At 44.5% G+C, this 23,562-nt stretch overlaps 1 pseudogene; it reads right to left on the reverse strand.

Annotated features, from left to right (window-relative positions):
* LOC142792913 (cell adhesion molecule Dscam1-like) overlaps positions 1-23,562 on the reverse strand; it is a 150,554-nt pseudogene that overhangs the window by 30,656 nt on the left and 96,336 nt on the right.

Consider the following 23,562-nt stretch of genomic DNA (forward strand, 5'->3'; position numbering starts at 1 on the left):
TTGAAAATTATTTCCAACCGTAGTCATTCATCGAAACCAAAAAGGCAATGCTAAGGTCTCGCATGCGTGTTCGCTCCCGTATACAATGCCAAACGAATTTCACTAACAAGTCTCAATTTCGCGTTTTATTTCACAATAACGAAGGTACAAAACAGTATGTCGCTGAGCTTAATGTAACTGAATGGCATATTGTAGAGCGGTAACAGGAAAAACAGAAAGCTCAAACTGTTCTAAAATAACAGATGAAGTAAGCTCCAGTATTTGGTTACATAATATTGTCCTTACCTAGGATTATAGAATGCCTTGATTGGTTTGCTGTCTTTCGACCAAAAAAAGCTGATAGGTTCATCTCCCGTAGCTTCACAGCGTAGCTTCACCACTTGCCCTCTCCCAGCCATGTGGGACATAAAACGCTGCCTTACTTTGGCGGGGGCTGAAATGAAAAAAGAACGGTAAAAAAATAATGTTATTCCTGCGTGCAAAAGAAATAAGCTAAGTATTCTAAAACAAACAACGAAGGCTTTAGTGAGAGCTGAAACCGTGTTATTCTCGTGGATTGTTTTTCAGTGCAGACCTTTCATAAAAAAGGCCCAGCTATCACTGAATCTTGTGTTTGTCGAGCAGTGAAGTGAAACCGTTCTAAGACTCATATCATTATCGAAATCTTAGGTTACATATCTGTTCCTTTTTTAGTGATGACATCTTCTTAAGATGAAAATTACTCACGGCGGTTTGCACAACTTCGGCTACAGCTACACCTCCTGATCAAAATACAGTGCTTTTTAGGTTCGTTAGCTGTCCTGATCAAAATACACTGATTCTTCGGCACATTAGTTTTAAGTCATACAAGTTGTTTATTTACTGTTGAGACACAAGCATGGTTTATCCTAATATTAGAAATCGCATGCCTAATTACAACGCACTTTTTAGCGCTATTTGTCATTTTTTATAATACTGAATTGCTTACCATGGACGTTAACCTGCACGACAGTGTACAGGGGTAGACCAACGCCATTCGAGGCCTCGCACATATAACCGCCTGCATCCGCGGTCTCCACTTCTTGAATCACTAGCAATCCGTTCACCAGTGCTTGCATGCGAGAGCTGCTGATAGCGGTGCGGAATTCCGTGCTCAGAGGTCCTGACAAAACGCAAGAATAGCGCGAATATGCCACGTGAAAGCTAGAAAAAACTTCAAATTCGAGATGAAAATATATTTAGAACAATACAAGACGATTATATAGTAAAATACTAGTCCTAATGGCACTAGAAATAGCATAGCATACATTTATTTCTTTGTAGGGTAAAATTGCTAAAATTCACAATAATACAAGTGCACAGTCAATATTACCACGAGTATGGGAAAAGATCATGCTATTCGGGTTCATTATTGATTGGCACACATGTGCCACAGGGAAACGATGTAGAGAAAAAGCAAGTGTAGAAATGCCACGAAGTTGTGTTCTCAGCAATTGGTACAGGTCGACGTCTAGCTGTTCTGATAAACAGACGCTATGCGCCATCCAATATAACGAGACGTTCTTAACGAGCTTATATTTTAGACACGGTCTATTATGTATTTTTTCGAAGCTCCCTTGCAATTTACTAGCGGTGCGATTTTCGATTTGAATAAGTGAGCGTTGATTGCATAGTTAGGTTCGTTTGTTAGGTTGAACGTCCAAAAGAGACCCATGTTACCAAGACACCACATTGAAAGGCTCCGGCTAATTTCAACCACCTCAGGTTAGTTAAGTTGCAGCGAAAGGCTACAGTCCTTCACTCTCTACTATTTAACTTGCAGTGAAATGCAACAGCGAGGGTTGGAATCGCATATGCGAGTTTCGCATCGCCAGTCTAGCACCTTTGCTATCAGGCGAACTATGACAGAAAAGAAACTGCTGAATTTGATTTGATGGAAAAAAAGGCCTATGAACTACGAACTGGTTTTGAGTGAACAGATTGTTACAAAACGTGCTTGCATAATCAAGCAATTAAAACTTTGAGTTTGCAAAGCGCAGTGTGTGGAGTGTACCGGGAATTTCAGGCACGAGGGAGCAACGTTTTTAGTGCGTTTATTTGCTTTACCATGGCTTACGTTTTTGTAGTAGGCTAGCTGAACTTACGGATTTATTTGACGCTCATCCATTTTGCGATTATTAGAATGAGTTTGTCACAAACAATTCATATGCTGGTGATAATTAGAGAAAAAAGATGAACGCGAAATTTCACCCTTAAGCCGAAGTTTATTAACTTAGTTGGCGAGTTGTGAACATGGCAGATTACGGGAGTGTAAAGGCACGCATAGAGGGAAAACTGATGTCATGTTCAACGTTAGCCTTTAGTACGAGCAGAGTCCTTCAATGCTTTTCTGGTCACGAAACTCCGCCCGAAGGTTGATATAGGGACAAAATCTGTCGCTAGAGGCGCCACCCGTCGTATGGGGGCCACAAGCCGCCGCTACTGCTGGGCTTGTATGCGCACTGCGGCTGACGTTTCGACACGATTATGTGCGTGCTGTTCTTCCTGTTACCTTTTTTTAAACGTCTCTGAACGCATCAATGCCACCAGATAAATAAGTTGAAACGGGATCCAGTGTCGACGACGAATGAGAGCTGTAGTTTACTTGGAAGTGCGGGCCCACCTTATAAACAGCAGCGCATTAAAAGTGTTCTCACACCGCGCGATAACGCATTGTGTCAATAATTGTCTCATAGCCCAATTATATGCATACTTACGATGCCTCGAAGCGGTACTTGCGAGCTATAGCTCGCAAGTGTTGAAAGACGATGCTTATGCTCCATGCTCTTGATGCGAGCAGCTACTGCTTGATCTGCTCGACAACATGTTTGTATTGGCACCCGGCAAAAGGGCGATTATGTATATGCGGTAGGTGAGCTTTATATTCTGGTAGGGCCGCTAATAGGGGGAGGAAGGTGAACGAAATGAAACGCGACTGGGTAGTACAGGAGCAATCACATCGGTTTATATCCGGCTCGGCTCTCGCACGCTACTACCCAATTATTCAAATGAACTGAATGGTTGAGCCAGAAGTTTTATTCCAGACCTTTCAATTGAGTTTATACCCAAATGCGCAGTTGTTTTGGACACACGTTTGTGAGCGCTGATCGCATTTTTGACGCGGGGACTTTCGATGCCGAGGGTTTTCGCGATCGCTTTAAACGTGCCCAACATTTGATTGATCACTTCTTTCCACGCAGTTTACACGGGACACCCGCCGCTTGACGTTTCCTTGTGTTTACTGTTTAGGGCCTTATTATTTACCGGCCGACAACCCATGATTTTTCCGGGAACGGAAGTACAGCAGCCTAATCTGGAAGTTCCTTTTGATGCCAGTGCTAGCCGCTTGGCCGCCTCTGCCACTACCGAGGTACCTCATCACACATTTGTTTTTGTTTTTTTGGGGGGGGGGAGGGGGGGAAGGGCGGTTATGATTTAAGGCATGCAATAAATCTTAAATTTGGTGCTAATGATACGCCGCCTAGTAGTCAGGTGTGTACTTAAAAATGGGAGATTCACATATGGTGCATGTAATGGGGAGAAAGTTGGAAAACATTTATTTACACAAAATACACTGAGAACAACACTTTGGAGAAGAAAAGCACTAGAAACTATTGCAGCTGTTCTGAGCAATGTTACACAATCTGTGACTCTACTGTACAGTGTGTATTTCGTTTCAATAACAGCTGCACTCTGCCTTAGCTCACTGCCTAAAATAAACTGTATTTGAATATACACTATTTACACTATATGCAGATAAATATGAATAGTACGAAAATATTACAGTGCAATGTATTCAAGATATACAACACTATATACAAATGGGAAGGCGTGCTCACATACACAGCCATTATGCTGAACACTGTGGCTTCCGCCCACCACTTGCATGGCATGAACTGCGCACAGTTGCCCGCGAGGCTTTGTTTTTTCTCGAGTGAAGAAATGTAATCTACATCTCAAAAAATGTGTACAACCTCAGCTGTTGTCCCTGAAAAGTGCAACAGACAACCTACACTTGCTGACGCTGTGCGGCTGTCGAGCAAAATGCCCTCGCGTACACGTCACCGTATGCAATGTTTTGCACCGTGTACGTCTCTACATGTTCTTCAACAATTTTCAGGAGAGCAAGAAGACGGCTGCTAGGTACTTTCAAATCGCCCCTCGATTTCGCTTGGTTCAAGGCAGATGGCTGACGTGTTGTACTCAACATCGTTTCGATGCAGCCTAAGCAATCCAAAGCAGAAAACTTCTTGGCCACATATCCGCCGAGGTAATCCAAAATGGAGTCTTTGGTCGAAAGAGGGCCAAAGTCCTCCACGCAGTCTGTTGTTGGCACCAGCAGGACATCGTCCAGCAGAACAGCTAGTGTGTCCACCTGAAATGTGCACAACTTCCTGAATTTTCAAGGTGATAAAAAGGAAACTTCAGGACACATACAGGAAACAAATTGCAAAACACCTGAGTAGTGGAGGGCTTTTCCTTGTCAAAAAGACCTTGCAGAGTGAGAAGCAGTTGTGGCCCGCTTACGTCAACTGAAGCTCGCTTAGAGGTTGTTCACTGACAGCATCCGGTATATAAACAAAACTGCTGAACAGTTGGTTGGCCCCCGTCTCCTGCAACATGCCTGGCTATCCCAAAGAAGCACTGGACAGGGAAAAAGAAAGGTATCTTTACCAACACACCGTGCCAAAATGTACCTGAATTACTTCTAAAGGGTCTTGGCCGAGGTTTCCAACTAGAACATAACGGAAGCCAGACTTCAAGAGTCGATCAATCAGGGCCACCGTGCTGTGCAGCGTTATCCTCAGTGCACCACAAGTTGGTTTGCTAAGGAAGCACACCTGCCTCTCCTTCGGCAGGCTCTCTATTTATGTGCAGCAATCCTCCAGCCACTTTATATTCGCCTTCAATGTCTGCAATGCAAGAAATATTAACCTTGAGTACACTATAAAAGAAAAACATATTTGGGTGTGATTTAATCACTCACCGTGATGTGCTCGGCTTCGTCGTATTGCACGTCCTGTGGTCTTTTTGAGTTGAGGCAGTCAAATAGATCGTTCATCTGCTTCGTGAAGTCGTATGTACCTGCGGAGTTATGTAGCTTTTGGCAGCCTTCTTGCTTGCTATAAAACTCCATTGCAGACGCCGTGCTTCCGCTGAAAAGCTGAAAATGATGGCTTACTGTTGTTGAACGAAAGAGCTTGCATTGAAATTTGTGTTTTTTGACAAATCATCAGCAAAGTTTTCTGTCATTAGTTCGCCTGTAAGTAGCCTTACTAATTACTAGGAGTGGTTACTCGCCTGAACATCAAGCCGGACACTCATCTTCTGGAAGGCGTTCGGGAAGATGTGAGCCCTTGTGAGCTTCGGGACAGCCCGAAGGCCAGCCTGTTGCTCCTCGTACTCCAGCGGGGCAGAGTAGTGGAAGTGATGGACCTCATGTCATTCCGGTAGCTGCGATAAAAAGGTGAAGCCACTCCTCGCAAAGGGAGTAACCTGACGTAGATACGAATTACTGCTTACCAGAAACTTTCCAACCTTCTGAAGATTGTTCCTTATGCATTTGAAGACATGCGGTGGATTAATTAGTGCCTGCACTGTCCGTGAAGGGTCACATGGATGCTGGAATGAAGTTTGCAGCTGTTTCTGGTCACTGTTTATCCCTGAAAAGAACACATCAATGCAGTTAGTAGTGTTCAAATCTTAATTTGACAAATGTAACTCGTGTCCCCAGATACTAACCGAATCTCCTTAAAGCTGAACGATTTGGTGTTGAATTGTCGCATGTAACACCATCGACAATAGCGCCAGCGTTAGAAAGGTGCACAATGCACTGGAGTAACAACTTCGCTACTATTGAACCAGGGGCTGCACAGGAGGAACAAAAGGTCCCAACAGTCTGCGACCACCCTCCAAGAAATGGTCGGAAGAGAAAGACAAGGACGTGATCGCCATCTTTCTCACAGTCCGAGGGTCTTGTGTGCTCAGCGAAGTTAACTTTTCCGAGCAGAGCCATGTCTGACACACTAATGTGCACACTCTTTCTTACGCTCATTTCATCGAACATCAGGACACCTGTAAAAAAATACATCTTATTAGACATGCACCACATATGAGAAATGAAGTCATAGAATGCAGTAGCAAGTTTGTGCATTGTTCCAAACCTCGATGCTCTCGCTCAGGAAGTACTTGCAGCTTGGCTTTGAGAACGGTGAATAGACTGCTGTCAAAACCAAAGTCAGCCTTGGGGCTTCTCAGGTACGTGTAGAGGGTGCGAGGGTTGGGCAAGGGAAGGTACTCCTTCTCGTGAAGGAATGTATAGACCACTGTTGAATTAATCTTCAGTAGCAGGTAGTCATAAATCCATGCTTTTTTGTACCTAAAGAGAGTGCAGGCTCGTTGTGCATTCAGGTAAACCGAGACTGGTGAGTGAACAGTGCAAGTGCATAACCACAGCAAGCAGAAAAAAGAAGATGCATGACATGCATCACACCATCTTTCTTCATACCGCAATACACAACCACCGCGTTTAAAAATGCCTTCTCGTTTTCAATATTAACATGCACCCCTACTCCAGCACGAGAGCAACAGAAAGCTTGTATTGTGCGATCATGAAAAGCGGGCAATTTAGGATTACTCTGACATGCAATGCTAGCGTGCACTTCTCTTAAAAAATATGCACAAGACAGTGGCACGAAAAAGATGTGCGATTATATTCATAGCTTCGTGGCAGTAATGTGCGACTGAAGATTACCTGGCAGTTTTCGGAGATTTCGCGTTTGCCTTCATGATGCACTGATCGTAAATAAGCTTCTCGCGGGTAGATAGCTTGTCCAGGTTTTGCAAGAGTCTTGCATTTTTGTTGGCCAGGACTCTCATCTTCGCAAGCTGCTTCTGACACCGTTCGAGTCGTTGCCGCGTACTCGAAAGCTGCGCCTTTAGCGCCTGCACTTCAAGAAACGAACACACTGCCTGTTCCGTTCGGCAGGCCTGATCTGCGTGTCCACTATCGCTGGCTGCTGCATCTGTAATACAATTCAATAACACTGTTCAGAAGCACCTCATTGCCACCAGCCGCTAACACAGGGTCATGCGACTGAGGGAACAAAGTAACGCCGCGACTAAACCGGCTCAAGAGCTTACCGTCACTGGCTTGTCCTGCCGAGTCGGTGTTGACATTTTGGCATTCCACTGCTGCGCATTCCGGTGACAATTCTCGCCGCCTCTTCGCTGGTTGCCTCTGAGTCACAGGCCGTGAACGTGGTTTCAGCTTTGTCAGGTACGCCGAGAGCCCGTCAAAAATTCTTGGAACGGCGTTCGTGCAAAGCCACGGTCTCTCTCGCTGAAGCGACACGACCACCCCGTTCACGACGTGCTCGTCGGTTCTCACAACGTCGCTAGCATCAAAATGCTTTTCGCACACCCGAACGTTCTTACTTTCGAAGCTGAAACCGCCAGCTTCCAACCGCGGTATAGCTCGCTTCCATTTCTCTCGGAGTTCGGCACTACTTGGGAAACAGAAGAGCGACGCCTTTTCTTTGTTGCTTCGGTATCCGGAGCTGCAACCCGGCACACAGCACGTCTTAGGCCTTGTTCATTCGAATTTTCATGCCGTCCACCTTCAGCACGGTGCACTGGCACATGAAGTTCGCATTACGATGATGCAGAAACCGCGAGCTGCCACCACACAACGCCTTCGGGATGCCGTCGCGGCCAGTGCGTTCCGCCGGGCGCAGCGGGGCGATGGCCCCCCTAGGACGGCCCCCCTAGGACGATGGCCCCCTAGGACCATATCAAGCTCTCCCATAGAGTGACGGAGAAGTTTCGTGACCAGAACGGTATTAAGGAACTGTGGTACGAGTAACCATGAACTCAACCTTGCAAACTCGGAAGCAGTTAAGAACACTGTTTAAGTAGGCAGGCTATAGTGGCAAAAGAGTGGTGCGAGAGGGAAACCTTCAAACCTGCCGACTTCTTCCAACGAACCCTGGGTTCCGGGGTGTCATCAGCCTGACAGTCCAGGATCACACGCTCACTGGTAGTAACCGTCGTATCCGCGGGCTCCAGCCGCCATCTTGGTGGGGCTGCCACAGAAAGACCGAGCATCGAGTGATAAAACTTTATTTATTACAGCATAAGTCGATAAAGAGTATATAGAAACTTCAAAAAAAACTGTAAGAAGTAATTGCGAATGCCTATTGTGGTATATAACGTCAGTCGGGTTCATCGTCCTAAAATTGCGAATGTGGAACAGAAACATCACCATAGGTAAACAAGCTGCATTGAACAGAATCATTAGCGTGCGGCTATCTCGTACACATAAATTAAATATAAATGTACGTAGATTTTCTGCGTGTTATACAATTTGCCAACTTTTGAAGAGTGCTGTCTTTTGTTTTTCAATACGAAAGCTGTTAGCGGCAAACTTTCACAATAGAGTAACACCAGGAACTTTGAATTTCTCTTGTCGCACATACCACATTTATTGGTATGTTGTTGCATAGTATCCAGACCTTAATTGAAAACGTCTCGTTTGTACTTACCGTAGACGACAAGCGGCGCAGAGTAGTTGACAGCAGCGGCTTCGTTCGCCGCAAGGCAGGTGTACACGGCCGTGTGCTCCTCACGCAGGGACTTAAACACCAGCGTGGAGATGAAGTCATCCACGTGACCGAAAGAGACACCTTCTTTTCCGGTAGATGGCGATGAGTCCAATGGCACGCCATCGTGAAGCCATGAGAGACGTATTGGTGGGTCACCATCGGGAACGCTGCATGTAACGCTGGTACGGGAGCCCAGCTGAGGTTTCTCCGGAAAGGAGAATGGTGTGATCAATGGTGGAACTGTAGGAAATTTCGTGTTCCGAGAGAGGACGCAAACAGAAAGGAAGGGTGTGTAAGTTCTCTTGGATGTTCTCATATATAGGTAATATAACCATATATAAACATATATAGAGACATATGTAGGGAATTATAGGTAACTATAGGTAATATAGGTAACTAGCCCATCACTTTGGATCCCTATATATAAAGGGACCCAAAGCTCATGTTTGCGGAGCGATGACAACGCCGCGCTGCGGCTGTGGCAGCAAGGGCCGGGGAAATTGGGGATAGGCGCGACATAGGGCGCAGGTGCTTAAATGTGTTTCATTGCAGGCGAAGCACGTGCAGCACGCGTTCTGCACGCGCTGATGCTGCACAATTACGTTCACTTTTCGTAGCACCTGTCTGGCTGGGAAACTTTGCTTTCAAACTCCGCTTTGCGCAACACTATAAGCAGAGCGGGAGAGCCCTGCACGTGTACGAAAGCAAGCTGCAGCGCGCTGGCGGAGAAAATACAAATTGCACGAGGTACGTATATTCCTAGTTTTATGCCAGAGATGGCGCTGCTTGTGCAGAGTCGCACCGCCACCAAGCGTTGCTTTGGGAGCCTATGAGGACACCAGAAAACACAGTCAAAAAGAAGCAGCAAAACGTATATCATGAGGGAGCAATCATCATATTTCAATAAGAAAACCTCTAGACACAGTGAAGTTTGCATTATCTGCTAGAAGAAAGAACAAAGATTACTCCGATTAATTTGAACAATTTAAAGACCCATGTGATACATACAGAGAAAAAAATCAGTGCAAGAAAAACCTATGCACACACACGCTTGTTCCTTCTGTATCTTCTGTGTGTGTTGCGTTTTTCTTGCACGCAGTAACTTTTCTCAACAATTCTTTAACGGTGAATAACACGCGTGTAAGGGTTGTCAAGCTTTCGCAAGAGAAGCGACCGTTAGGCTGAAATCACGCACCTTTTCTTTGGCTTCAATTTACGTATATGTAACGAAGCTCTACAAAACGCAGGTGTCCTACTCTTCATGTTGCTCGAGAAAATCAGTAGAACTGCGTTTTACGTAACAAGAGTGACGAATATAAGAGATGTTCAGCTATGATGAAGGACTGAAGTGATTAGAAAATAACTGAACAGAAAATATGGCTGTGGGCACAGTTTTTTCAAGCGAGTGAAATAAATGTACGAAAGAAGCAGTCGTCATGAAACATAGCCTCGAGCGATATTCTCTTTTCACTGCTTCCTCTTCATAGCTTGATACAACAAATGCGTAATATACAAATTACGGTACGGGACAGTGGTAGTGAGCATTTGTGTTTACAGAATGTTTTTTTTTTTTTAGTGGAGAGGGGGTTCAGATGAAGGGGTGCGGGAATTTGAATACTTTAGTGACACGAGTGTATGCAGTCTCACTCCTAATGAGTGGGATACTCCTGATTCTAGACGTTTGAAAATGAACCAATTTAAAGTTAATGCGACATGCAAACTCACCGAGAACCCTGAGGTAAAGATGGTTGCGGACTTCGATGCCGTGCTCGTTTCGTACGGTGCAGGAGTAGCGTCCTTCGTCGTCCTTCGTCGTCCTTGCGGCTCAACGTCTCCAGAATGAGGGATCCGTTCTGATACGACATCACACGTTTGCTGCTGGGCAGGCTTTTCCCGTCTGCGGTGTTTCGCAAGACGAAAGACTGCTTCTCCCATGAACTACAGCGTACACGCTCAGAAGAACAGACAGGGCACCACGCAGAATGCACTCTTCGGTATACTGGATGCGCTTCTCGATACATGATTACGTATTGCGATATCACGTCAAGTATCAGTATACCTGGACGTTTGCAAATACTCATGGCAATAGGAAACCTAGGGTCATCGTTGCAGTTAAGGGGCTGTAGAACCACTAATTTTATGGTAGTGAAGTTTTACATGTCATCGGTGTAAAAAAAGCTTTATTTCAACTAAAATCTTTACGATGCACTGAAGCTCTAATCAATGTCGGTGTTTCACGTCCCATATCCCCCATAGGACGCTGCACTGAAGCTCTAATCAATATCGGGGTTTCACTTCCCATATCCCTCATAGGAATATACGATGCGTCATAGTGGAGAGCTCTGGAAGTTTACACCACCTGGTGTTTTTAACGTGCTCCCTAATATAAATACGAGGGACACCAGCAATTCGTCTTCATTTAAATTGAGTGGCCGAGGTAGGGATTAGGTCTCAGGACCTTTAGGTCAGCAGTACCTTCCTAACCGGTATAGATGACTACTGTGCGCGCTGCTCTGAAGTTTTGAAGGTTGACTCGATGGATGAAAAGGTATTTCTTAAGACAGCAGATGCACACAATTCTTCGTTTTCCGTACATTAACCGAAGCTGCACGGTGACCTAGATGAAGCTTATCTGGCCAAATTGGCTGTAGTGTGCTACTGCGGCCTGCCCCCAATGCTAGAGAGTCGGATAACCCATAATATCTGCTGGTGGGGGATATATATCTATGGTATAATCCCACGCAATATGATCAAAATTTGCCACTGCTTCACAGCATGCGCATTCCGGCCTAATGACATCAAGGTATATTTCACTCAACGCGTGTGTGTTGCGACAAATACGGTCTCTGCGCATTAGTCAACCCCTCATGGCGCGTTGAGCGTTTGAAGCCACCACTCTAGTTGGTAATAATTTTTCACTTCCCCGACGTCTGTATGAACTGTCATTCTGTACTACCCGTACTCAACATGCAAAGCTGTGGCTCTGGCCTGCCTGCATTTCTCACAATGAATGGAATGCATATTCTTGCGCAAAGGCTTTGATTAGCGATATGCACCTCACATAACGCAGAGATAAAAATTCTCATTTCTTTCATTTGCGCTTGTTTCGGTATCAATGGGCTATGTTCTGAATTATGTTAGCCTGATTCAGCGTTAGGATCAGTATTAGCGCATCCCATCCCACTTTAATGAAATGAGCTCCCTCATTCCATCCTGAATATTTTTTTTATTTGTTAGCAAAACATGGAGTTAGATCTCCTATTTAGCTTGCTCCACTAATAACACTGCCGACCCTGCATATGACTATGATTTTTTTTCAATGAATGCTTCATAGAGTGTTGGTACTTGCTCGTTCATTGAGTATATTTCCCACATTCAGGGTGTTTCACGCAATGAGTCGTAAATTCAAAAACTTCGAAAAAATGCTGTGTGTTCGATGCTTTCACGATTACTTCGTCTGCAGCCGCATGTATCAGGATTGTTGAGAACATCATTTCAGATAATGGTTAAGAAATTTACACAACATACTTTTCAATTAGGAGAGTTAGGGGGTTATGCCAAATGCGACCATTGAAACCCTTCATGCGAAGAACTCAGTACAGCTGTGGGATTTCGAACTGGGAACCTGTATGTTATATTGTTTCCGAATTCATCAGTGAAACCAAAACCGCAGCCTGCAAGAGCGCTATTGTCTTATTCCGCTGAAATGACAGGAGTGAGTGCGCGTGGTTATACCAGTCATCAACCGACTTCATTATGAAGACGTGCGGCTTGCAATTATAGCACTCATGATACACATACTTTAACAAATGCTGGCAACACTGTAAATGCTGTCATGTGTTGTGAACCCACTGGTCGCCTGCTTGCTGCAATCGGCCGTGTCTAGGTTTCGGTAGGGGTACTAGAGAAGGGGAGTACTCGGAATGAGCTTCAGGAAGTGAAGCAAGAACAGGGTCAAGCTCAATGGGACGCTGCGATCGGGAGCTTACAACGTGCCTTCGCATAAGGGTTGTGCGCTGCTCCACCAACGTGGTGCAGAAGTGGAATACCCGCTTCCCGCTCGAAAAGCCTCAGTTCGAATCGCAGCTGAAGTGTGTTTTCACTTTTATGCTCACTTGGCATAGCTGCATTAGTTTTTCTTTATTTCTTAAGCCTAGCTTGTGTTGCTGCGTATTTCTACAAAAAGTAACGTGAACTATGAAGTCTAAAAGAGAAAAAGTTGGTAGTGGGCGTAGTTATTTTCAAGGCCACCGAATGAGTTTGATCAAAAATTGAAAGTAGGAACTCCGTGATTTTCGCGAATAAGAGTTAACCGAGAATGTGGTGGCTGCGTGTTTGTTCCGGCCTCATGAGAACTTTTGTTATCACCTATGTAGGACTGCATACGAGTATATATGCTATTTTGTTTTTTAATTCTTTATTTCAAACACTCAAGTGAATAGAAGAGTCCGTCGCAAGGTAATGGTGACAATAACTTTTTCGTTTATTTTTCTTTTCAGTAAATGAAAAAATTGACACGAGAGGTCACGTTCACGTTAATTTGTTTTAGCAAAATGAAGCAAATCGTACTGGTACTCAGGAATAAAGGAAAAAACAATGCAGTTATAACAAGTGCCACTAGAAACGTCCACTCTCTACGGCTACCACTCAAGCCCAGGTGGTCCGAGTTTGAAGCGTACATTCTACACCAGCATCAATTTGGCATAGCCGTACGGAGCTCTTAAGCCACGACACCTTTCATCGCCACAAGTGACATGACCCGATGTGGCATTCACTTTCAGTAAATTGATGCCTCAGCCATTCAGAGCATTTCTTTGTTATGGTAAACCTTAGTTTTGGTTTCGACTCTCAATTATTTGAATTTCTTCACGCCAAAACAAGTACTGGAGGTTGTCTTTTCTTTTATATCACAAAGCTGTGATTGGTTCTTCGCTTGAAGAACATCAGTTTTCCTACTTTTCCCAGCCACCTAACTTCAATAATTAACAAGTAGATTAGTCTAACATTCTTAATTGCTGCTTAAAATGTGTTTTACTTTCTTAGACTTTTGAAACATTTTCTGAAAGACACATTTCGAAAGACACAATGTATCAAACCTCTTTTTGCTATATCCCCTAACGTAAGTAACGATCACTTGGGCCCGAATTTCGATACGCATATATTTGAAGATATTATCACATTCTGTTCATAGCACCCTGTATACCTTGTTAATTCGGGCAATCTTCGTTACTTTAGTCATTGGACAAGCGAGATTCTAAGTCACACAAAGCTACCCTGTGGCCAACAGTCACTGCCTCGAAACACGAATTTTGCCACAAAGTATAGGAGCACTCAGTCATATTTCGGTCACATCTTCCATCACATACGTAAAACGCATTTTCGTGCACTCACCTTTACGCCAAATTACTCTCGTCACCGGAAAGCCAGAGTAGGGGCAATGCAGCATCGCCCTCCATCCCGCAACAACTGTGCGGTTGTGCATTGTGTGCACCGCCGGTGGACCAAGCACGTTCAGGCGACCGGAGTGTGCGTCCGAGCCGTGTTCGTTGGACGCTTCGCAGCGGTAGGCACCACCATCTTCGGGCCTAACCCTTGTGATATTTACGAAGCTGATCACGGACCCATCTCGGCTCACGTAGTCACCGACACGGACCTGCGAGGTGCCCCCAACAGCAAAGCCACAAAGCGTTCTTCTCACGTCGGGCCTTCACGTGTATTTATACACTGGGGAGAAAGGACCAGCGATCTCAGGGGCGTTGCTTTTTACGTATCGGCTTATATTGGTGTTCTTTTGTTGTCACTTTACGTGTACATTAGCCAGTGTACTACTTGAGGACTACACACTTGTGTCGTGTCATTTGTCAGCATCTCGACATAATAGTCGTGTTTCTTGATTCGCGCATACCAAATCCATGACAATTTATTCATTAGAACTTTATACCCAAGTTCCCTTGTGAAGCTAGAGAGATAAAAAATATAAGGACTGCAAAGCTTTCTCGGAACTTGACCTAATCAGAGGGTTTGGGCTATTGTGTAGAAGCTACGTTGAATCACGGTTCCTCCTGAATTTATCGCATCGCGCCGATCACAAATCTTGTTCTTTCAGGTCTATGTATTCTGGGTGCTTTCTAACGTTCCTCGCTTTGCGAGATTCTCTGGAGCGACGCAAGATGTGTTAATACAACAACTTAATTTTATCAATGTTAACAGCGCAATACCTGCCACTTGAACACACTCTTATTATCACAAAACTTTCCTTATCAGGTCAAAGCACTGTCGATGAAAACGCAAGTATTTGAATCTGGTGGCCAATTTTTATTAAATCTGAAATTGCTCGATATCATACATATGGGCTGACCTTCAACCTACAGAAATATTGCTTTTACGATCCTACACGCGTCTCGCCCCCAATTAGCATAATAGTTCATGGACACTGCGCCACAGCTGCTTCATAAATTTTCGTGAGAGGAAAGCATGGAAACTACGCAACATAAACTATTGAATAGCTTGACAATCAAGGTAGAATATTGAAAATCCTGGAAGGCTATGGCGTCTGCTGCTTTTGAACATCCAAGTAATTTCTCTTTTGAGTGATGTATCCAACTTCAGTAATGACAGCTAACTAACTATTCGATACGCCTAACCCTTATTTCACTTGTGCAAGCTTGATAGTCTGAGTTGATTCCTTTCTTTATGATTAACTGGCTCTCTGTGTTCTTGCATAAGCACGGAAGTTATAGCGACTTATCAATATTAAGCAAATGCACTAGTACTAGCAATTCTTGGTGCTATAATTTCGTTGCAAAAAAAGGAAAAGAAGGATGGCTTGAGTTCAAAGTTCATTCTTTCTCTGTGTTAAGCGGCTCACCTATAATACTCAAAATAGACCTTGAACCATGTACCAAACTTCACGGAAGTCTGCACTGTAGATTGACGCCCGCAAACATATTAGCGTCAGTGGTCGAGCATCATAAAAACAGCGCATGCAGCGGCGTCGCAGTGACGCATATGATTTGGCAGCCCGCATAATGCGACGAACGGAGACGCACCATTCGAAAAGAGAATGTCGCAAAGGGAGCAAGCGCGACCACCAACAATCTGATCGTGAGGAAAACAAGACGCCACCCTAGGGATATGTCGAAAAGAAAACCAAAATTTCCTTAGTTAGCCACCTTGCATCAGATAGAAGTTGTTTTCCCTCATGGACTAAAAGTAGGCGTCAGGGCTAAGCAATGGGACTGAGCAGAGAAGGACCAGATGAGGGTGTGATGAATGAGAGGGAAAAAAATAAATCGGTGAAAAGGTGGCTGAGGGCCCTTGCTAAGCTGCCTCTTTCGGAGAGCAGCTTTTACCTGCATCTGTCCTTCATCCAACGTATTGGTGAGTAATCAACATTGCTAATATTATTAGTAGTAGTAGTAGAAGTAGTAGTAGTGCTGGTGGTGGTAGTAGTAGTAGTACTACTAGTACTACTACTACTACTACTACTGCTACTACTACTACTACTACTACTACTACTACTAGTAGTAGTAGTAGAAGAAATATTAGTATTACTATTATCAGGCACATCTGACTGGTATCGAAAATAAATAATAAAAGATGCACCTAATTGACCAAATACGGTACGTTTTTTTTCCTTATTTATGAGTTCTTTTTGCGACGTATCGTGTCACAAGATATGAGATCCTTTCTTAAAACGGGCTACGGGATTATTGCATTGTCATGGTGCCAGACTGTTAGGGCTCATTCCCCTAGGACGTTTCGTTTCTGGAGGGATAGTGTTGCATGAAGAAAAATTCCCCAACCTCACCAAAGAGAACCGTGAGGAAATTCGAAGGCCTTTCTTGTGCCGAGATAAGGTACTGTTGCCGTCAGACATTCGCCTTTACCAACTCCTGTTATTGCGCCCAGTCAGTGAAGGTTCCAGAGTGAGAAGCGAGCGGGCGGGAGAGTGGGGCGCCAGCGTTTTTGGCCTCGGCGTTGGCGTTTCACAGCCTCATCTCAAACCCACATTTCCGGATGTGATTGATAGGCGCCCAGCCAGTGAACGGTCGAGAATGATGCGCGAGCGGACGGAAGAGTGGACTGCAGGGAGAAGAGAGAGCGAACGGCGAGAGAAGAAGTGGCGATAAACTGTATCAACCTCTCCAACACCCTCCGGCGCCACATGCTCTGGTTTCTATAGGGGCGAAGACAGGTGCGCGCGCCCGCAGCTGTAGCTATCAGAGAGGGGTTGGGGGGAGAGCGGATAGAGAACTAAAACCCCTTGAACTTGGGAAAGTAACGACACTCTCCTCCACGGGCGCGTTTCCTCTTTAATTCTTCTCGCCCGCTTGCCGTATGCGCGGCGCGCGGCGCCATTTTCCGCCGACGTTCTCGCGGGTGAGCCGCACAATTCAATTGAGGCGGTTTTTTGCGACAGCTTGCGCGCCGCACTAGTACTGAAAATGTTTTAAATGGTGATAATAAAATTATAAACACTGAGGCAACCGTCTATTAAAGGATTAGCTTCTTCCAAAGATTGTATAAATGGGGCATGCTAATAAATAAAAGTATTTATTGAAATTGCTATGATGCGGAAGTTGTTCTGCCACATGATAACAGGCTGTAGGTTTGCATCTGAAGTAGTTCCGCTTGTGGCATGTCCGTGTGTGTTCACAATTTTATTTGGTGCTTTTGTGCCAGTGTACGACAGAGGTATTTAAAGCGTCACATATTGCAATTACTTCGTGGATGGTGGATCATTTAGTCATGTGTTCATCTCCTCGGCGTGAGAGTAGCTGTGCGCAGTGGTCTGCAAACGTAAGAAGGCCTTTGAGCAATATCGGTTCGATTAGGTTCGCCAACAGTGACTCATTTACCAGAATAACAGAAACATAGGAAAATGATTATTTAAAACTTTTTTCATGTTTTTGTCAAAGAAACTAGCGATGGGGTTACTAGTGAGAGGAGAAACTCTTCACCAGGAATGTCATCATATTCTGCGCATCTATAGCGACCAAAAACGTCCCATCCGGAGTGACTGATCCCGCTCAGAAATACTCAGGTGACTGTCGTAAAAAGTATAGGAAAGTTTATTATTAGAGAATGGAAGACATGCTTATGCAGGCGGGACCAGAATTATTGCAGCCACGGTTTCCTAAAAAAATGAGTCACTCGCTATTACCGTGGTATAGCTTTTTTTTTCGTTGCGTTTCGATATTTCTTTACTTTTTTTCATAAACCGCCTATCTTTCTTGATTTTGTGTGTTGATATGCCCAAAAACAATAAAAATAAATACACTTACGAAAAGTAGCGTCAATTAGAGTTATTTTTATTCATCGATTCATTTGTTTTCTCTAACAAACATTCGCATAAACGCATCCCAACAGTCCCAGAAAGCCCGATCCAGAAGGTGTATCATCCTACGTAATTGTTCGCAGTGAAAACAGACTACAGTTGTGCATTTTCCATGATTGCCGAAGTGTGTGAGAGGTGATGAAGTAGGAGCTGAATATGTTTATATTTTTATTTAGATATTTAGTAATACTGCTGACCAGCATTTTGGTCCAGGCAGGAACCCATTAGAAACATCAAGTCATTCGTAACAGCAAAAAAAAACCAACAAGAATTCTTACTGTAACAGAGGTCACATCTCTATGAAACAGCAACAAAATTTATAACTTATTTGAACATTCTAATTACCAAGTAGATAACGTTCTAGCGACATAAAAAATTTCACCTAAAAAAACCTCATGAGGTAGTCGATTGCATTCATCAACTGCTCTGGCAAAATAACTGTGTTTGTAAGCATTAGTTCGTACAAACCTGAGTGCCAAGAGTCGATCATGTTTACGGAGCATATTCCTAGCAGTTGCTGGCTGAACGCAAGAAGGTACATTTAGGGCAACTTTCCCTGACACAATTTTGTATAAAAACGTTACACGATTCAACTTTCTTTTTTTTTCTAACAATGGAATTCAGCATATTGATGACAACTCTATTTTGAAGCAACGCACGAATAAGCGAGAAAAAAATCTCAGCATGTATATATCCATGAGGTTAATGTTGACGAGTGGGGCGAGGCATGCGGACAGACATACGGACAGACCTACGGATGGGTGCTTGAACGAACGGATGGATTCACAGACGGACGCACAGAAGCGTGGACGGAGTGACGGACGCTTCGTCCCACTCCTCACCATTCACTGGGTGGATATGCTGTGGCACCGTTTTTATCGTCATCTAATGCTTTGCAACTGGCTACTATGACAATCACGACGACAGAGGATATACGACCCATGGCGGAAGAAGCTTCGCGCATAAAAAACACGTATGTTGATGAGCAGCCCGAAACAATATTTTAAATGCAGCATTCGGTTATTCTTTGATACGAGCAATAAGACACACGCCTTACCTCACAAGATACAATGTTCTTTGTTGGAAAGATTTTCTTTAGCTGATGTTGTGCAGCCACTGCTGCTTGCGTAAGCCATCGCGTTTACGTTGGGGTATTGTAAAACGCGCGTAATCATTTTCACTGTGGCTGTTGCACTAATAGGCGCAACAGCATGGCTTAGCGCCCACACAAAGCGCAGATAACAACGCGTGCGCTACGTTTGTTAGGCAGAGCGTCGGCGAAAAATGGCGAAAAATGTCTAAAGGGTGAATTCAAGTTCTTCATGCGTAGAACGCATAACTGCTTGGAGATAAAGAAAAAGCGGCCCCTAGTAATTATCGTGGCGCAGTGAAATTCGACGGCGTAACCGAAACTGAAGCACCGATGAGCGCCGCAAGCAGACGACCCGAATGACGTCACTGTTCAAGGCAACGGTCACAGGAAAGAAACTTTTTCACGTGCGTGCAATAACTGAAACTGCCATGCACCATGAATGCTATAATCCCACCATGCACTATAATGGCGCATGCTATAATTGCATGTTACATGCAAGCGCAGCCCGTACAACGACATAGCGAGTCGATTGATAATGTATATAACGGCGTCCACTCATTCTCAATCTCTCAGAAAAAAAAAAGAAATTGGCAGTTCCCACGTACAGTGGGAATCGATGATATGCGAAGCACTTATTAGCAAGGTTGATATGTCACTTTAATATCAGCACAACGTTACGAGGCGGAGATAAATTATGTCGTACATGACCTTCATGCCAAGATTACATTGTTTCGACGTGTTATTTACCCCGTCATCTATTCATGTCACCTGATACTAAATTTCATATATCTGGAGCTAGCGAAAAGGCCATTCATTCACGTCCCGTAATACCAAATTCGCTATAGCTGAATCTAGCAAAACGGCCGCGAGCGCATCATGAGCGTGGCATGTAGTGATGTTGTTACATCTCACATCTCACGATTATCATGTTTGCACTGGTCACATACCTTCGTCATCCATTCACGTCTTGTAATGCCGAATTCGGTATAAGTGAAGCTAGCGAAATGGCCCCCAGCGCATCATTAGCGTGGCATGTAGTCACGTTGTTACGTGACACGCATGTCATCATTTTCATGTTACGGTCTTTTGCATAGGTTCACCAAGCGGTCATGTCATACGATACCAGTTTTGAAACATGTCAAGTGAACGAAACCACCGTGAGAGCTGCCTTACCATGAAATATAAATCATGTTATTTATGACGTACGTCTCATGATTTTCATGTTATGTCTAGTCACTTATGCTCGTCACAGTCATGTTATGCCAGACCAATTTTGGTATCAATACAATTATGGAAACGGCCAGGAGAGCTGAAGGTCGTAGGCGGATAGAGATAGAGAGATAGAGAGATAGATAGAGATAGATAGAGAGATAGATAGATATAGAGATAGATAGATAGATAGATAGATATAGAGATAGATATAGAGATAGATAGATAGATAGATATAGAGATAGATAGATAGATAGATATAGAGATAGAGATAGATAGATAGATATAGAGATAGAGATAGATTGATAGAGATAGAGATAGATAGATAGATAGATAGATAGATAGATAGATAGATAGATAGATAGATAGATAGATAGATAGATAGATAGATAGATAGATAGATAGATAGATAGATAGATAGATAGATAGATACGCTCAAAGACACCAAAGTTCGCTAAAAAATGCTTCGCACTTAAAACACAAGCAAAGTGCAAGACCCACGCGATTTCAAGGGCGACCGCGAAGGAGACCAATCATTCTGCAGAAGAAGTGTCGGAGACTGGGAGTACGTGAAGGGTGCGAGAAGAGAGAGAGGAGGTCGAGTGCGTTGCGACGAGTACAGTGGATGGCGGTACTTTCCCAAAATCAAGGGGCTTTATAGAGAACACCTGCCGGTGCGCGGTCACCGCCGCGGACTACGCCAAATGCCTGACATAACACGACTAAAAAATGTATTTGCATTTAAAAGCGGCCGTTACCAGAATTTGTAGTGTTTTTACGTAACAGAGCTATTTTTCATAAACCTACCCACAACCGCAATCAGCAGTACGTTCATACATTCCTGTCATAACGAAAACACTAGAATCACTTTCTTTTTTTTTTGTATTTTGGGTTCATTCAGTAAAAATGCCTCCTTATTCCAAACAAACAGGCAGCGTCACTCAGTACAACTTGCTCAAGTAAGAAGATACTCACTCGACTACAGTCCTGCACTTGTATATCATAGATGGACCACGTTATTTGGGGCAGTGGTGTCCCTGTGGCGGCGCATCGAAGAGACACCGGCTCATCTCGACGTACAACGTTATTTTCGAAGTGTGAAACGAGAACCGGCGGTTCCGCTGTACAAACCAAAGGCGCGTTGAGAATAGATATTCACGCTATTTACGTATCACAATCAATAAACAAATGTCTAGCTATATAGCTAGCACCATCACTAAGCGAGCGAGGCTGTTGACAACTAGGTCAAGTGGTCTTTCGGCGCTTCGGTGAAAAAATGGGATGGTATACTCAGGAAAAGACGATGTACGATTACTAGACGCTGTCCTATCTCACATGAAAAAATGTTCCCGTCAGTCATTAGGAAGAGTTGCAAACCCATTAATGGCAGGCAGATAGGCGGAATAGTGCCCTACATTTAGCGTAAATGATGTGGCCGTTCGTTTCTCATGGCCATGTAGAAGGAAAACTACACCCGTATAGATTATAGGTCGAGAAGCTGGCTGCATAGCGCGCATTAGATGTTTGCATTTTGTCCTTTTCAACTACGCATATGCATTTTGAGGACACGGAAAATAAAAAATAAATAAATTTAAGTATAGCTCTGAATGTTCACCAGCTATTGATATAGACATCTATACACGTAGATGAGGCACCGAACGTTTCACTTAATTCAGACAGAAACTAAGTACAGCTCACTCTTTCACGTTTGTTTCTAGCATTACCGAAAAAGAAGTATTCTTGTCTTTCCTAGTACTGTGCATATTTAGTTAGATATATCTTAAATACGGCATTGCACTAAATATTTTTGTTATCACCGCACGCACGCACGCACACACACACACACACACACACACACACACACACACACACACACGTACGCACGCACGCACGCACACAAACTTTAGGAGATGAATGGCGGGACAGCCACAATATCAAGTCACCAAAGCTTATCTAAAGAATCCAGCAGCTCTCTTTCGTGCAACTTCCGTAAATTATTCGTTAAATTCTGCGTGACGGAAAGTCTTCGGCAATATTTCCCAAAATTTACATGCATGCCTATGCATCTTGACGTATTCAACATGAGAACCGCAAAGACAGATGTCACACCTGTCCCGTTTATTAGGGAGGCAATCGCCGGGCTAATTCCAAGAGCCGAAGTATCGGCCCCCCGAACCGCACCACGAAACCGTGGACAATTTAGAAGTCGTCCTTATTGGTGCACCAGCGGACGCCGGCTGTGGCCCAAAGAACAAGTCAGAGCCGAGAGTTGATAAACAAACAAATTATATTCTCGAAATTGGCAGATCGAAAACAATACACGAGAATGCACACTCCACAATAGTTACATACAATACGTCACCAACCAAACAACGTACTACACAGTACAATCAGCCACACTCAAAACAACGGACACAGACAACGATACGCACTACAATGCAGTCGCATGCATTGAACAACCAAGACACTTAAGGACTAAAGAGATAGAAAACCTATTCAGTCCAAAGTCCTTGGAACAAAAGTCTGAATGATACTCTTCCGAGAATCACTCACTCAAAGTCCAGCGTTGTTGTCGTTCCGCGCCCTCAGAAGTTTCTCTTCCAGGAAACCTCCCGTCTTCAATTGGCCACTCTTCAACTTCAACTTCTTCGCCGGAAATCCGTCGGCTTCCCACACGCAGCTGTTGCCCGCGTCTTCGCTCGATAGCGGTAAACCCACGCTCTTGCCTGTAGCTCGAGCCGTCCCTACGGACCAAAAACTTCGCCGACTACACGGCGGACTCTCTACGCACTCTGGCGCTCACTTCCGTCTCCTCCTGTTCTGTCACTACGGGCAGAACCTTCGCCGACTACACGGCGGAATTCCTACGCGCTCCGGCGCTAACTTTCCGTCTCCTCCTGATTTCTCGTCTCGGCTGCTCGGTTAAATACCTTGCGCGCGACTTTCCAGATGTTTCTCGTCATTTCGTCGGCGCGATACGCAGCGAAGGCTGTGGAGAGGCACGAGACGGTTCGACTGCCCTCTCCCGAGGATGATTCACTCGGTCTGACCCCGCCTCCTTCGTTCTAGAAAAATCGCGGTCTTGCTGGGCCGCCGATGTGGGGTGAGGAGGATCGTCTGCGAAGCCGTGCTTCTGCGGGGAGAGCGCGCGCCCGGGAGCCCTGGATGTTTGCTTTCTTTTTTTTTTCTTTTTACCTCGCGGCGTTTCTGCCGCCCGTTGTCGCAAGGATTTGGCGGCGCGCTCTTGTTTAGCGCTCGTTCTGTGACAACAGAGCAAAATACAAACAGAACACTGGCAG

The sequence above is a fragment of the Rhipicephalus microplus genome, chromosome 2 (genome assembly GCF_043290135.1).
Source record: "Rhipicephalus microplus isolate Deutch F79 chromosome 2, USDA_Rmic, whole genome shotgun sequence".
Lineage (NCBI taxonomy): Eukaryota > Metazoa > Arthropoda > Arachnida > Ixodida > Ixodidae > Rhipicephalus > Rhipicephalus microplus.